At 43.7% G+C, this 14,609-nt stretch overlaps 1 protein-coding gene across 3 annotated transcripts in view; it reads right to left on the bottom strand.

Moving 5' to 3' along the window:
- The window catches only part of LOC116430230 (cell adhesion molecule Dscam2), a 298,794-nt gene that overhangs the window by 158,179 nt on the left and 126,006 nt on the right, over positions 1–14,609 (bottom strand). The window lies entirely within an intron of this gene.

The raw sequence follows: 14,609 nt of genomic DNA, 5'->3' as shown, positions 1-14,609 counted from the left end.
AACATCATATAAGGCAGTAAACGAAGGAATTCCTGTATGTTTAAACGCGTCGTTTGCAGCCGATGAAACGGACCGGCCGAACAATGCCAGCGGAGCGCAGAATAGATTTGCGAGATTTAATCGGAGGACAGAAAAGTTCAACGTGTGTTATGAACATTTTTAGACATATTAAAATAGTTCCCTCTCAAACGTGCCGCTTTTTAACGCACTGCGAGCTAGGGGAATATTTTTAATAATCTCTCGTGTGCGCTTTCGAACGAAAAAATTCAATAACGTCGAAACTGAAGAAGAAAATCGATCGTACCGTTGATTCCTCTATAAACGATAAATGATCAGGTATAAACCATAAACTATCGCAATTTCCTCCGTAAATTTCGCCATTATTCAAATGCCCCGTTACAGACATACAAACGAGACGTTGAAAACACAAATTCATTATCAAGCTCCAAGTTTCTATCAGTCTCCCTTCGCGTCGAAACACGCACTCCACTCGTAAATCGAGAATTATCGAAAGTTGAGCCATTAGCGGTGTTTACGACGCGGAAACTCGATTTGAAATATTCATCAACGCGAAGCAAACCGACCAACGTGTTCCCGTAAACAAACGTTAGCTCGGGAACCGTTGGATTTCCAGAAAAATGTGCAGTCGAGAATATTTTTCTCAAGAAATATTATTTTCTGATGAAATATCAATGATATGTTTTACAACTAACATGAAGTACCTTGCATAAATTGAGTAACAGAACCATTTTCTTTCGATGTTCCAATGAAATCAATCCTTCTCTTTTTGAAATAAATTATTAATGACAAAGTAGTCGTATCGATCAGAGTCGAGAAAGAAATCATAGGCCAAGGGTTTAACAAAATAACTCCTACAATATTGAATTCTAAATTTTATCATTTCCACGGGTCAAATCAAATGTCGACTGAAAGGCGTCTCCCGAGTGCAACGGGTTAATTATTATTATTCCCGGGTCGGGCACGACGAAGGAACGATTTTTAATGCGTTCTTCGGATCCGTTCCTGGCCGCAGTCTGCGCGGCTTAATTGTCTCCCCGCTAAGGGCACGGGGGCGAAGGCGAAAAAAACAGACAGAAAGGGAGGCGGGTGGAAAAAGCAGTCGAGTGGCGCGGCCGAGGGCGTAAGGTCGAAATGGAGGGCGCGGGATTAAATCCAGCCGGAGGTAGGCTTTGTGCGGCCGTAACTACAAGATGTTGATACCGTCTACGGAATCCACTTTCACGGTAACCGGCGGAACGCGGATGAAAAGGCCTCGGCCTTCGAAATGAGGCGAGGCGGAGCCCTTAATTAAAAACATCTCGATAGCTCGCGCCTCCGTTCGTTTGTGCGCTCTCGTTCCGCGATGCGCGCGGATAGAGGATCGAAAGGAATGCGAGTATAATTGGTGGTAATCAGCTCCTGCGATCGAGAAAGTTAGAATTAAACCTCGCGATGGGAAGATGCCACGCATGTTTGGACGTTTCTGTTCCAAAATTGGTAATTGTCAGTTCTAGGCGTTGGTAGTCTTGTTGAATTAGGATTACTAGTTGTTTTGAGGTGTATGGTTCTATGATTATTGATTAGGAAGCAAAGTTAGAGTATATATCGACATACAAGGGGTGAAATGAATGTTCTTCGCGCTAGACTTTGCTAAATCGAATTCGTTTCTGAAAGGTTGACGTTAACCCCTTGCTGTACAATGACGAGTGAGACTCGTGATGAAGATTTCTAGACTAATTTAACAAGAATCAATGTTGTAAACAACTATTTTGCTATTATCGATGTATTATCTTCAAATGAAATTTCCACCTGAAGTAGAATGGGAAATTTTGTTGTATTTCTTACGAGTTGTCGATATAAAATATTATACGAACTTAGCAACGAAAGTAAATAGTACGCCAAGGGGTTAATTGTGAGTTAATTGGGTTTTGTAGATATTTGGTAAATGTTGTGTTTTGAAGTCTAATTTTAGAGGTTTGAATGAACGAACATCGATTTCTCTAGGAACAATCGTTAACCTCTGGAATGACGCGAATATAGAACAGAAAATAATTGCAAAAATAGAGATTTAGGGAATGGTCCTACATCCTGTTTTGTTGGATTCCATCTTTGGCGAGGCTTGAAAAGGTTCTAATGAAAATTGACGAAGGTAATTGGCACATCGCATCAGCGAAGTGTTTACGTGAACGTTGCGCTGTAATTAGCCAACACAGATAAGCTACCCGGCCAGGAATAAGAGGCGCGTGCACAGCAGCACAGGAAAGAGAGCCAGGGGGGTGTTTCCAGGTTCCACGAAGAATTCTTAGGGGTGCAGATAACGTTGTTTCAATTTTTATTGTTGGCGAGATAAACAGGTCCGCCCGGCCGTGACGTTGGAGGCGAAAACAATTGAATTCAACAGGGTTTTCTATTATTTCTTGGAGGCACAGTGGATGAATGAAATATTGATTAAATGTTGAGAGAGGCAGAGAGTATCGCACTGTACTGTATTAACACTAAAACAGAGAACAGCTGCGAGTAGATTTAACCGAGAATATAATTCTATTATTCCATTCCGCCAGCGCAGCATACTAACTTATCCTTCCAGTGAATAGTTGCAGGTCAAAGTCCGGACCATAATTATGGCGACCGATGTCACGTCCAGTTAAACTCATGATACTTATGTTTCGTCGAAAATTTTTATGAGTCGAACTAGTTACGTTAAGCGCCACGGAAATCTTGACCATTTTTCTGTCCTACAATCTTTGTATTATTATTATCAACTTAGTTACGTTATTGAACATTTTGATTCGACGTCGATTATCTTGTTACGATTGTTTCCAAGTAATTCAGACGTTAATTAGTGACTGACATGGCGTCTACCAATATCGTGTCAGACACGTGAAGATTTCAAATGAAATTTAACAAGTGTAAGTAATATTCAATCTGCTTGAATTATTCCTGTTATTAATGGTTATACCTTGGAGAACATATTGGCATAGAATAAAACTGAAACTTTCTTATTTCCAATAAATTATTAATAACAGCGTAGATCGATCAGAAATAAATCATAGAGCAAGGGGTTAAGGATGATTCGACTCTTATCTCCGAAACTCTCCCCTGTAGGCGACCTCAATATTTAAACCAGTAATTGCAGCCCCATCGACGAAAGGCCACCCTCTCGCTCCGTTGCCACTCGAATCGCCCTTTCGCCACCCGCATGATCGGGTTAATCGACGCAGGAAAAACCTCCGGAGGAACGTAGGGTCCTCCGAGCGACCTACTGGGGGATGAAAGGGTAGCGGCATCTTATCCGAAATCTCGAGGCTATCCCAATCCGACCATGAACTAGCGTTTCTCGCGCGTTGATGGTCCTGGCTGAAGCGCCGAAAGAGCTCCGGCTTCAAGGAGCACGGGCAAGGATGCAGAACCGGAAGTCGCGAGAAGGATGGAAGTGAGTCGAACAGTGGAGAGCAGAGTGCGGACAGCGGAGAGCAGAGAGCAGACAAAGAGAGAAGCATAGAGAAAGAAAGGAGTAGAGAGCTGAGTGCAGAGGGAGGAACAGAGAAGAGCAGAGCGCGGAGAGTGAAACAGAAGAGCAGAGGACGGAGCAAAGAGAGAAGCATAGACCAGAGAAAGAAAGAAGTAGAGAGCTGAGAGCTGAGTGTAGAGGGAGGAACAGAGAAGAGCAGAGCGCAGAGAGTGAAACAGAAGAGCAGAGGACGGAGCAAAGAGAGAAGCATAGACCAGAGAAAGAAAGAAGTAGAGAGCTGAGAGCTAAGAGTGAAACAGAGAAGAGCAGAGGACAGAGCAAAGAGTAGATAGAGTAAAAGAGCAGAGTGCAGAATGCGGAGAGTCATAGGAACAGAAAAGCGGAGAGCTCAGAAGGAAACTAGAGGAACGAGAAAAAGAGAGCTACAGGAAAGAGGAAGAGGAGAAAGAAACAAGAAACAAAGAGAACAGAAACGAGAGATGGAGATAAGAAAAGAGGGCGAGCGAAAGGGACGAAGATGGAAAGAAAAAAAGACCAAGGGGAGCGACTGCGATGGTCGCGGAGTATAGGCGAGAGGGCGCGGGGGGTGGCTAAAGGAAAATGCGGTGGTGTGTAGGGCCCGGGTCTGCAACCCGTTTCGAGAGTCAGCGGAGCGAGGCACTCAGACTCCAGAATGGGGTAAAAACTCGGTGAGTTCGCCCGTGCCTTGCCTCCCAGCCCTCTTCCGGCCTCGCCCACCCCCTACGTGCTCGCTCGCCCCGTATCACACGGCTCTCGGTTACGCGGCAACCAAGCCGAGCATAAACTCGGCAGACGTATCGTGGCAGGTAATATTTACAAACCCATGAAACCTACGGGAGCAGCGAGCGGCTCGTCCCAATCCTAGCCGGCAATCCTCTGACCCGTCCCGTCCGCAGCCACCTGCCGGAAAGAGAGCTCCCGGCACGCGACACCCTTTCGGCGACTCGAATTTTACGCGGAACCGAGCCGAGACCTCTTCTCTGGATGTCATCGGTGCAATTAGGTTCGTTGGATGCTTACGTGTTATACGGAGGATGCTTGTTAGATGACGGTCATGGTGGTTTGTCGTTTTGATTAGGTCTGCGATGGTGTATATTTCATGTAATACTATGTGGATAATTTAACCCTTTGCACTCTGGAGGAGCTTCTCGGTCGCCGAATGATTTGATACAGCAGAACTGTGAAGTTCGATATTTAATATTAAAATTTGTATGATGCATCAATGAAAGAAAATAGTTCTCTTCAATGCATCTGAGATTTCTTTTTCATCTTCATTTCATCTTCTTATTACGTTAGAAAAATATTGAATATTTCCGGTATAAAAACTTCTGAAGTGCATAGGGTTAATATCATTATTATTATTATTACTGTTTTTGTTGTTTTTACTGGTATGGTTAATATTTTATTTGTTGAAGACAAAGTGCTCTGTATAATACGTAAGCACCGTGCGTTTTTTATGACGGTTTAACCCTTTGCGGACGAATGTCGAGATGAAATGTTCATATTTAGAAGACTAAGTCATAGACAAATCATTTAATTTTCTCTTTTTTCTATTAAATAAGCAATTGGTATATAATTTGTCTTTATCTCTTGAAGGTTTTGTACGTTTCAAGGAATCTTCGTGTGCAAAGGGTTAATACGTTGATCAATTAATATATTCATCGAAGCTTTATACTTATATACTATGAGAATTAAGCTGTAAGACTATGAAACTCTGATTTAATTAAGATGGCGATATTGATTGCGGTTGGCAATGGGTGGAAACGCACTGAAATCATTTTAACAGAATACTAACGTTCAAACGGAAGATCGCGCAAGTAGAAATCGCAAGAAAAGAGTTCGTTCCTCTAAATCACGTTCTTTTCACTGGAGAATTGCTAACTGGAAAGTTATAAAAGTCGTTCCACCCGGAATCAATTCAGAACGCGCGGAACCAGCGCCGAACGGGATTTTCAGTTGAAGCTCTTTAGAGTACGACCGCAAGAATTATAATCAACGATGTCGCTAATAAAAGCAGCAATAGCAGTTTCCGTTTTGAAAAAAGAGAAACGGGACCGGCTACAAAAGGGCGCAGTCACTAGCTGCGCGATATTGTCCGCGATATTTCAGGACACAATTTCACCAAGGAAATAACCGTGGAAAGTCGAATGCAGTTGTTGCGGCGCGCCGTTGCGCCGGGGCGTTGCGGAATAACATCGGCCGGCCCCGAAAAAGGGCAACACCGTCAATCCGCATTACCGGAACACACGAAACAAGCCCTCGACGCTCGGGCCCGGATAATTATATACTCCGGAGCAGTCCGCGTATCCCCGTTTAATTTTAATCCCGGCTTCATTTCGGCTCCAGCGGGAGTTTCGAAAACGCATGCAGCGACCCGGGAAAAAACGCGGCCCGCCCGCGTCGCCACGATTCATTAAACGCGCCGACCGGCCGCGCGACAGGGGTCGAAGGGGAACAACGAAATTATTACCCTGAATTAAAAATAATTATCAGACCGCCGGATCTCGGGCGCGATACGGCGAACAAAGATGATAACGACGCGATGCAAGATTCAAAGCGAAATATTGTTTTTAACGGGTCGTCTATCAGCGCCGGGAAATATTTTCGTCCAATGAAGTTGTTGGGGGTTGAATCAGCTGTCTCGTGGTCACGCCTTGTAGTGTAAGTCGGACAGGTCAAGTCAGGTACCGTCGGTAGGAGCGAGGAGTACCGTTAGAGTGTCGTGAAGCTAAGTCGTCCTTTGTGCATTGAAAATGTCTGAATTCGTTTTTTATGGTGTGTCGAATGGTTAGGGTTTTATTCAATGTGTCCGGGCCTTTTTCTCTGTCGTTGTAAAAACTAAGTATTCCTTGACTATAGAAATGCAAACGGGATTATTGCTTAATTGTATGTATTCTTAACATACCATAAAAATTAGCTGCAGTTGCTGATCACAAAACCATCTGTCCTAAGGGTTAAAAAATGTCGGCTGTCTAGAAAATGATTCCAACGAAATACTTCCGAGTGTTAACAATATTTCCTTCTAGAATTAGAGAAAATTTCAGATCGACGCGATCGCTTTGAGCGTCTTGTTTCGAGGACGCCGAGCACAGTCGTACGTGCGGTTGAACGAAAATTCCGTAGAAGCTTCGCGAGCCGTTCGAAAACGCGAACATCCACCCGCGGCGTTGTTCTATGAATTCGCGATCCGCGCCGCATGTATATTCAAACGATTCGATCGCGGCGCTCGTGCCCCGGGAAATAATCATTTCAATTGCCAATCGGTCGCTGTTGTCGGATCAGCGGAGCCTCCGTGTAATTGCATAATTGAAGTGGCCCTATCCACCCCCCGTCCCAGGCCGCAGCCGGCCGGGCACGTGCGCGGGAAATTCTTGGGAAAATACTCGACCGGTCGTTGAATTTCTTCCGTGAAAAGGATCCGATGCTCCGTGATCCTTTGAGCGCGAAACGTTCGGGCGCATCGTTCCCAGGGAAGATTCGCGCGAGCGTTGGTTCGCCGAGATCCTTCGATTGCGTACGTGCTATTTGCGTTGAATGTTGATTGGAGCGTGATTCTGAGTGTTTCGGAGAGTGAAAGAGAATTGTTGATTGATATGATGTGTTGATGGTGTCTGTATTTTTATTGTTGATGGTTGAATAGAGCGTGGTTCTGTGTTTTGAAGAGTGAAAGAGAAATTGTTGATTGATATGATGTGTTAATGGAGACTGTGTTGTTTTAATTGTTGATGGTTGAATAGAGTGTGGTTCTGTGTTTTGAAGAGTGAAAGGGAAATTGTTGATTGATATGATGTGTTAATGGAGACTGTGTTGTTGTAATTGTTGAAGGTTGAGTAGAGTGTGATTCTGTTTTGAAGAAGAGTAAAAGAAAAATTGAATATTTCGAAGAATCAGAAATAGTTTCGAGAGAAATCATGCGAGCGTTGATTTCATATGATGTTTTGGTTGTGACTGTTATTCGTATTGTTATTTGTTAAATACAGCATGATTCGACATATTTAAACAGAGAACAAAATCGAAATCGAATATGTTAAAGAATTAAAACTACTGATTGGAATGAAATTCGAACGAAAATTCGCAGCAGTTTCGAAAAGAAATAGTTCATCAGCGACTAACGGAATATTACAAAATCTAAAACGAAATGTATATTTGTTTTGAAACAAAAACTAGAAAACCGACCCAATTCCTGAAGGACAATGCTGCGCACAGAATTTCTACATATTGCACCGCGCTCCGGAAACACCAAACACCGGGGCGTGTACCGTTTTGTCGCGGAGTGTACCCACAAAACGAGTCACGGGGACGGTTACAAAGCGGAACGGGATTGAAGATAAATCTGCGCGATTGATCGAATACCGTTGACGGGGACGCGATCGACGGGACGAAATATTCAAAGCGGAATCGACGAACATTACGAGCACGGAGTGTTGTTCGTTGCGGTCGTTAAGATTCCTCATTAACCACCGGTCGCTGAAGCCTCGAAATTAACACGTTGTCCGGAAACAAATAATTAGAATAGAAATCTGTGGGAGCGAGAAAAGATTTTTGCTTATTTACACGGTTGAGGTAAATATTGACGGGAAATCGGTAATTGTGTATTATCTTTGTAAAGTTGATAAGAAAATAGAAATAGATAATTAAATATAAATTGATAAGAAAATATAAATACATAATTAGATGTGAATTAAGGAGAAAATATAAATAGGTAATTGAATGTGAATTAAGGAGAAAATGGAAATAGATAATTAAATGTGAATTAATAAGAAAATAGAAATAGATAATTAAATATGAATTAAGAAGAATATTATGACACACGAATTAGATTTTGGTAGTGATCTGCAGGGATTGACATGACAGTCGCGTTAAACAGAAACGACGAGATTTACGGGAAAATGGCTGCCGCTATATTGCGCGGAGTAAATGAAAGGAAACGAACGGTTCGTGAAAATCGACTAGAGCGAATCGCAGCTGGGTTCGGCCGTCCCTCCTTCGGACGCGAACAATAAGGCTAGTCGTTATTTTTGTTGGACGTCGTTAAACTTCCTGCAGCTTATTCGAGAGTGCATCCTAGAGGTGGATTTCCCACAGAGAACACGGTTTATTAAGACTAAAACTGCCGAGCAGTCAAGTTGACTTCCTAAAATTTTTCTATAGAAACTCCCATGCGACTTCAGTCGATTCAAAATTCAGTTCGCGTGTTGCCGAATCAATCTAGTAATTTCTTAGAGAAGCATCTGTTGCCTTTCCTCTAATTGCGAAAGAAATTAGGATCGGCCATTTTGACGCATCTGTTACCTTCGGAGTTAACCGACGCTTCTACGTAACTAGACCACTCTGTATTCCGTCTGTTTGTTAAAAATAAAAAAATGACTTGATAATCATCTAAGATAAACGTAGGATAATAAACGATAAAAACGAATAAAGTAAGTTTCCATAACGCAAGATAATCATTGAAAAACATTTTCGATAGAAAGACATTAATCACAAAGCGTCGCGAATAGAAATTAGTAAAATTGCAAAGATTAACCAATCGTAAACATAACAAACAAGTTATCAACGACGAATAAAACAAAAGAATGTCTCCACGCGGTAGAATAATATTGAAAAAAACAACAATCGCAATAAAAAGATATTAATCACAGAGCATCGCGAACAGAAATTAGTAAAATTACGAAGAAAACAAGAGAATGTCTCCACGCAGTAGAATAATATTGAAGAAAACAGCACTCGCGATAAAAAGACGCCCCGCGAAGCTACAACGCGGACGATGATAAAAGAACGGTCCGAATAACTTCAATTCGCGACACGCACGTGCAAATAACTCTTACAAGCCCGACGTTTCTCGTTCAGAGTTCCACCGGAGCGAGGATGTTCTTTCGTCTTCCATCTGGCCGCGCAAAAAACATCGTGATTGCCTAGCTAAACCAACGGGGACGTTTCTCTCGATGTCTCGAAGGATTAACAATGCCGCGAGCCGTCGGAGAGGACGCAGACGTAATTTTTACTTTATTATCGGGGACCCGCCGTTACTTCTTTCCCCGGCGCGATGCAATTTCCTTGGCCAAGGACCTTAATTTAGTTCTTTGGCCACGGAGTGGACGTACTTTAAATAGTTCGTTAAAGGGGAACGCCGCGGCCGGATTAAGGCAACAAAGAAAGGAGAGATGGCGTCGGGATGAGCGCGCGGACGGCGAGAATGGTTAGCGTGTGCACGAAACGAATGAGATTGAGCTTCTTGCTGCTTCCCGTCCTCGTTTGATGCGTCTTCGGGGGAAATTAGAAACTGCGTCGATTAACTCTTTGAGGCGTGCAATGTTGAGTAAGAAAACAACACACGCTGCATGGAATTCACCACGATTCGCCAACCTTAAACGCTACAGTCTCGACAACTTACTAATGCGTTTTTACGTGTATACATTTTTACTTTCACTTGTTTATGCATTCGTTTAGTTCGTAGTATTGCCAACTGGATGAGGAAGCTTAAATAGAATATTCTACTGTATGACTTTTTGTATATCATGTAACTCATTATCGAGCTGCAAAAAGAGTCACGCTTCGGAGGAGTCAGGTAGATTGGAATGATTCTAGGTTTCTACGTCTGCTAATTGCTGTGATCGTAACAGGCTCTTCACTGGAATTTTCTGTTTTTAATTAGTAGTGTTTGATTGTATAAACTTGGATCAAGTATTGGTAAAATGTTGAGATATAGTAGATTATATTAATTAAGGAAACTTGAAACATATTGAATTGCCAAAGTGTAATCTAATTATATTGAACTAGTTCTGATTCGTGTAATTAGAACTGTAATTTCTTAAGTAATTACAGAAGATGCGAGTCTATTTTATAAGAAACTACAGGAATTACGCTATTGCGAAGGAGCTTGCTGTCTTTCTACGCGAATTATACATTGTCGGAAGAACGGGGCACGGAATAAATAATACTCGAGATCCGAGCAGGTGAAAAGGATGTACGAATGTGACATTCAAAAGCTGCTTGTCGAGGCAATCCTTGAGCTCCGGCAGACGTAAGAACGAGCTGCGTGTGACAAGCGATACATAATAAATACGATGATTCTCTGAACCTAGCCTCGAGTGGATATTGCTTCTAGATATAGCAAAAATCACAAGTTACATACAATGCAGAATACACGATTATAACAATTATATTCCATCGCACACGATAAATTCTCCAAATACAAATGAAACACTCAATTCAGAATCGAAAATCTTCAACAGCTAAATCTCGATTAAATTGATTAACACATTGCATACCGGTAACGAGAAATCTCGTTTTTCTATAGAGACACTTAGCTACTTCGCTAATTATCATTGAAGAAAATATAAAATTTCATTCGAATTGATTATCTATTTAAAATATATTACATAATAATATATCTGAATTTTCCCATGTATAGTGATGTAAGTTGACCTCACTGAAAATTGCCATTCAATTCAGTTTTCTGAAAATTAGCCGGTAGGCAATGTGTTAACAATATCCAATAGACACGAGAGATCTCGAATATCTATCCTCGTCACTATCTACTATCCATCGAGTATCTCTATCGAACATCTATCCCCGAAACAACAATCAGACGTCGAATAAGCACGATCAACCGGTCGCGCACTCGATAAAACCGAAAAATGGCGAATTCCTATCGAGCTGATATCTCGAAAAAACATGTATCGAACGTCTGTCGTCGAATAAACGATGATCGATCACAACGACATTCGAAACAAGAGAAAAGCGGTTTCCATGTCTCGAGAGCCGCGCCCTATTAAGAGTTAATCGATGATGCTACAGTGGCATTTTAATCGAGGACCGGCAGCCCCTCGCGATCCGATACAATCGAGCACGATTTCTAGAATCGTTGTGCACTTAAGTGTGCACTCGTTCCAATCAAAGCGTCGCCCTCGAAATTAATCGCGCCTTTCGGGCTCAACGAAAAGAGATAATTCGTTGGAAATTAACACCCCGATTAATGCTCTCCCTCCGCGGACACACTCGAGGCGGCCGCGGAGGGTAATCGTTTAAACACGGCCACCCTTCCGACGCGATCCCCTTTATCAGCCCAGTTACCCTTGTTTTCTGAGAGATTCGGTGCGCGCCGGCTATCCGACGGAGGTTGCGGAAGCAACGGTCCGACGAGTTTCGCTCGATCGGCTCCAGCCCTGCATAAAATCTCGAGACGGAGGAGATACACGCAGGGGAGGACGAGGGCTGTTTCGTATGATCTCCGCGAACTTTCTGTCTGGATGACGATATGGATTTTGGAAAAGCTGGGCAACCTTTTGGGAACCTTTTGGGGAACTTTTTGGGCAACCTTTTGGAGAACCTTTTGCGGTACGTTTACGGTTTGAGTAGAAGGTGAATGAGAATTAACCCCTTGCACTCCAGATGGTTTCATAACGTGTCAGGAACTCCTACCAATTTTGATGGTAGTCCTACTGAGAATTAACAATGTCGAATGTTTCTAGTGAAAAGTTTCTGAGTGCAAATAACCCTTTGAAGTTGAATATTTAGTACTTTAAATTAAACTTTGTATTGCTATGTGAAGTATTTAAATAAAATAGCTTCGTTGCTTAAACTATCTGAGAACTATCGTCAGATTAGTTTCAAACAATGTTGTTTATATCTTGGAAAATATTGAATATTCCCAGTGAAAAACTTTCGAGTGCAAGGGGTATTCTTGTCTTTAGTTTTTATATAATAGATTCCAAGATTGAGGATTCACTCGATTTATACCACTAAACACGCGTTAATAAATCAATTCGATTATTTATATTGAATATCTCTCTTACTTCATAGAATTCATAACTCAACAGTATAAACTATGAGAGTTCAAGATGATGAGAGGAAAACCGAGATGGTTCTAAATGAACATCCAGTCCAATCCAGGTGAAACCCTTATGAAAATCCTCATTCACCGAAACTCGACTCAACCGACGAACCATCTCAGACAGTAAGCGAATAATTCACGAAACGACAGGGAACAAAGCAGCCGCGCGCCGATAAGAGAAGACAAGAAACGAATCCATAAAAGATCCGCGACACGTCCGAACGAATGGCCGTCGTACGTGCGATCGATCGCGCCGTCGAGATTGCATCCGCGAGGATCAAGGAAACCGTGAATCGTCGGCGTCCCTATTGTTGCCGTTCGGTTCGCGCGTCTAACGTAGTCAGCAACATATTCACGGGTGCATACGTAAGCCTACGGGCGAAGCACGTGCACGTAATCGCCTCCATTTTGTACAGCGCCGCGCGCGCGCGCGAGCGCCGGTGTGTACGTGCGTGTATCCGTTCGAGGAGACACTTTCCTCGGCCGGAAAACGACGGAATCAGCGATGCCGGTCGTTCCGAGGGGGGCCGCCACCCTGCTCGGGGGCAAAGGGCGGCCGCCGGGGGGCGCGGGGCGGAAGATGGAAGCGATCGAGCAAAAAGGAGACCGGCAGATGCGAGAACCGGGGAGCAGAAGCTGACGCGGCAGAGGCAGTAGCGAGCATGAATCTGAAAAGGTATGGGCTGCGTTCACGCGACGATGATTTACGGGCATATTAGGTCGATAAGATATCTTCCGGTTCGTTGACCCGGAGGAAGCTCTATTTTTAAGGCGCCTCGCGGAGACACCGCCACCTTTTGCCCCCATCCATCGTTCCGGCGAGCCGCGCCGCGCCGCGCCGCGTCGGCTTCGGTATCTCTTCTCGCCCGAAACCCCCTCCGCCCGCGTGTTGCCATGGATCTTGTCATTGAGACCCGTTTTTGAGGTCCGCTTTCCCGACGATAAAACATCGACGAGAAACAACGAGACCGTGGATACTCCGTGACCCCGTAAGCTGAACCCGGAGAACTTCGAGATAAGGCTCCTTGGTTTTCGTGTTTGACGGCGAATTAGGAAGCGGTTGAGACACGGTATATAGTAGGTTCTGGGTTCGTTGAAAATTTTGGTTGTTCGATGATAGAGATGGAACCGGGTTATTCGTAGAACGCGTTGTTTATAAGATGATTTTCTTTGACGAACTTCATGGGAAATTAAAAGTGTAGTTTGATGAGAACGTTTAAGGAAATTTAGAGAACAGAGAGGTTAGAGAACGGTTTAACCCTTAGCAGTCTGTTTTAACAATTTTTTTTATATTTATTTGCAGTATCACGATTGTACCATTTAAAGGTAACATTTCAATGACTCCCGAATATTCTCGAATAAATAAATAGAGCGTCGTATTAAGCTGTAATTGAATGAACTAACGTCGACGTGAATCTTAAAGTGAGAAACCAAAAGCACGTCGGACCGCAAAGGGTTAAAATAGAACCAATTCTTATATCCCAAATATTTGAACATTGGAAACTCGAATAACGCGATCAACGAGAACCTATTTACACTAATGGAAACTGCTTTCTTTGTCGAAGAAATTTCTAAGAATTTATTTATATTCCACCAAGAGTACTTCGGACCGCAAAGGGTTAAACGCGTTCCGCGTAACGTTATCGAAAGATTGAGCGACACAGAATACGAGATCCCGCCTGGCAAAAGAAGCCGAGGCCGAGGGAATAAGTTTCGGCGGCTAAAAAATGACAATCCTAAGAGTACGAAAACGAATCGTTCCGCGGCGGAACACCGGTCTGAATAATTCTCGCGATCGATCTCGCGCGAGCGGCGTTCCGTTCCGCGGAGGAAGAGACGCCTCGATTTCCAGGGTGCGGGCATCCGGGCCCGTCCCGGCGCGACGAACTATCGAGAAACTATGAATTACAGGGCGCCGGGCCGGAGGAGCGGGAATAGAGGGCGACCAGGTGCATCGGGAGGCCGCGGCGACAGTGCGAAGCAAATCACGGGCTCGACGGGAATAAATATTTCATATCGTCGTAGACGTACCGCCCTCCGCACGGTGGAGGGGATGAATTATTCCGTCTAAGAAGAATCCGTTGGCTGGCTGTTCAAGCTGCCAGCTGCCGGCCGATGTTTAATGTAAACCCTCCGGAGAAGGATCCACCTCCGAGAAACTCATTCTGCCGAACCAATCGGCCGCGCGAACGACGAATACTTCCATACCGAACCATCGATCAGAACAACGCGTCGTTACCCGTTAGTGGTCCCCGACGGAGACCCAAAGATCCGAACGTTCGG

This window comes from Nomia melanderi, chromosome 6 (assembly GCF_051020985.1).
Source record: "Nomia melanderi isolate GNS246 chromosome 6, iyNomMela1, whole genome shotgun sequence".
NCBI classification, from domain to species: Eukaryota; Metazoa; Arthropoda; class Insecta; order Hymenoptera; family Halictidae; genus Nomia; species Nomia melanderi.
Note: the sequence above shows the minus strand (reverse complement) of the source record. Positions and strands in the feature narration are given on the sequence as shown.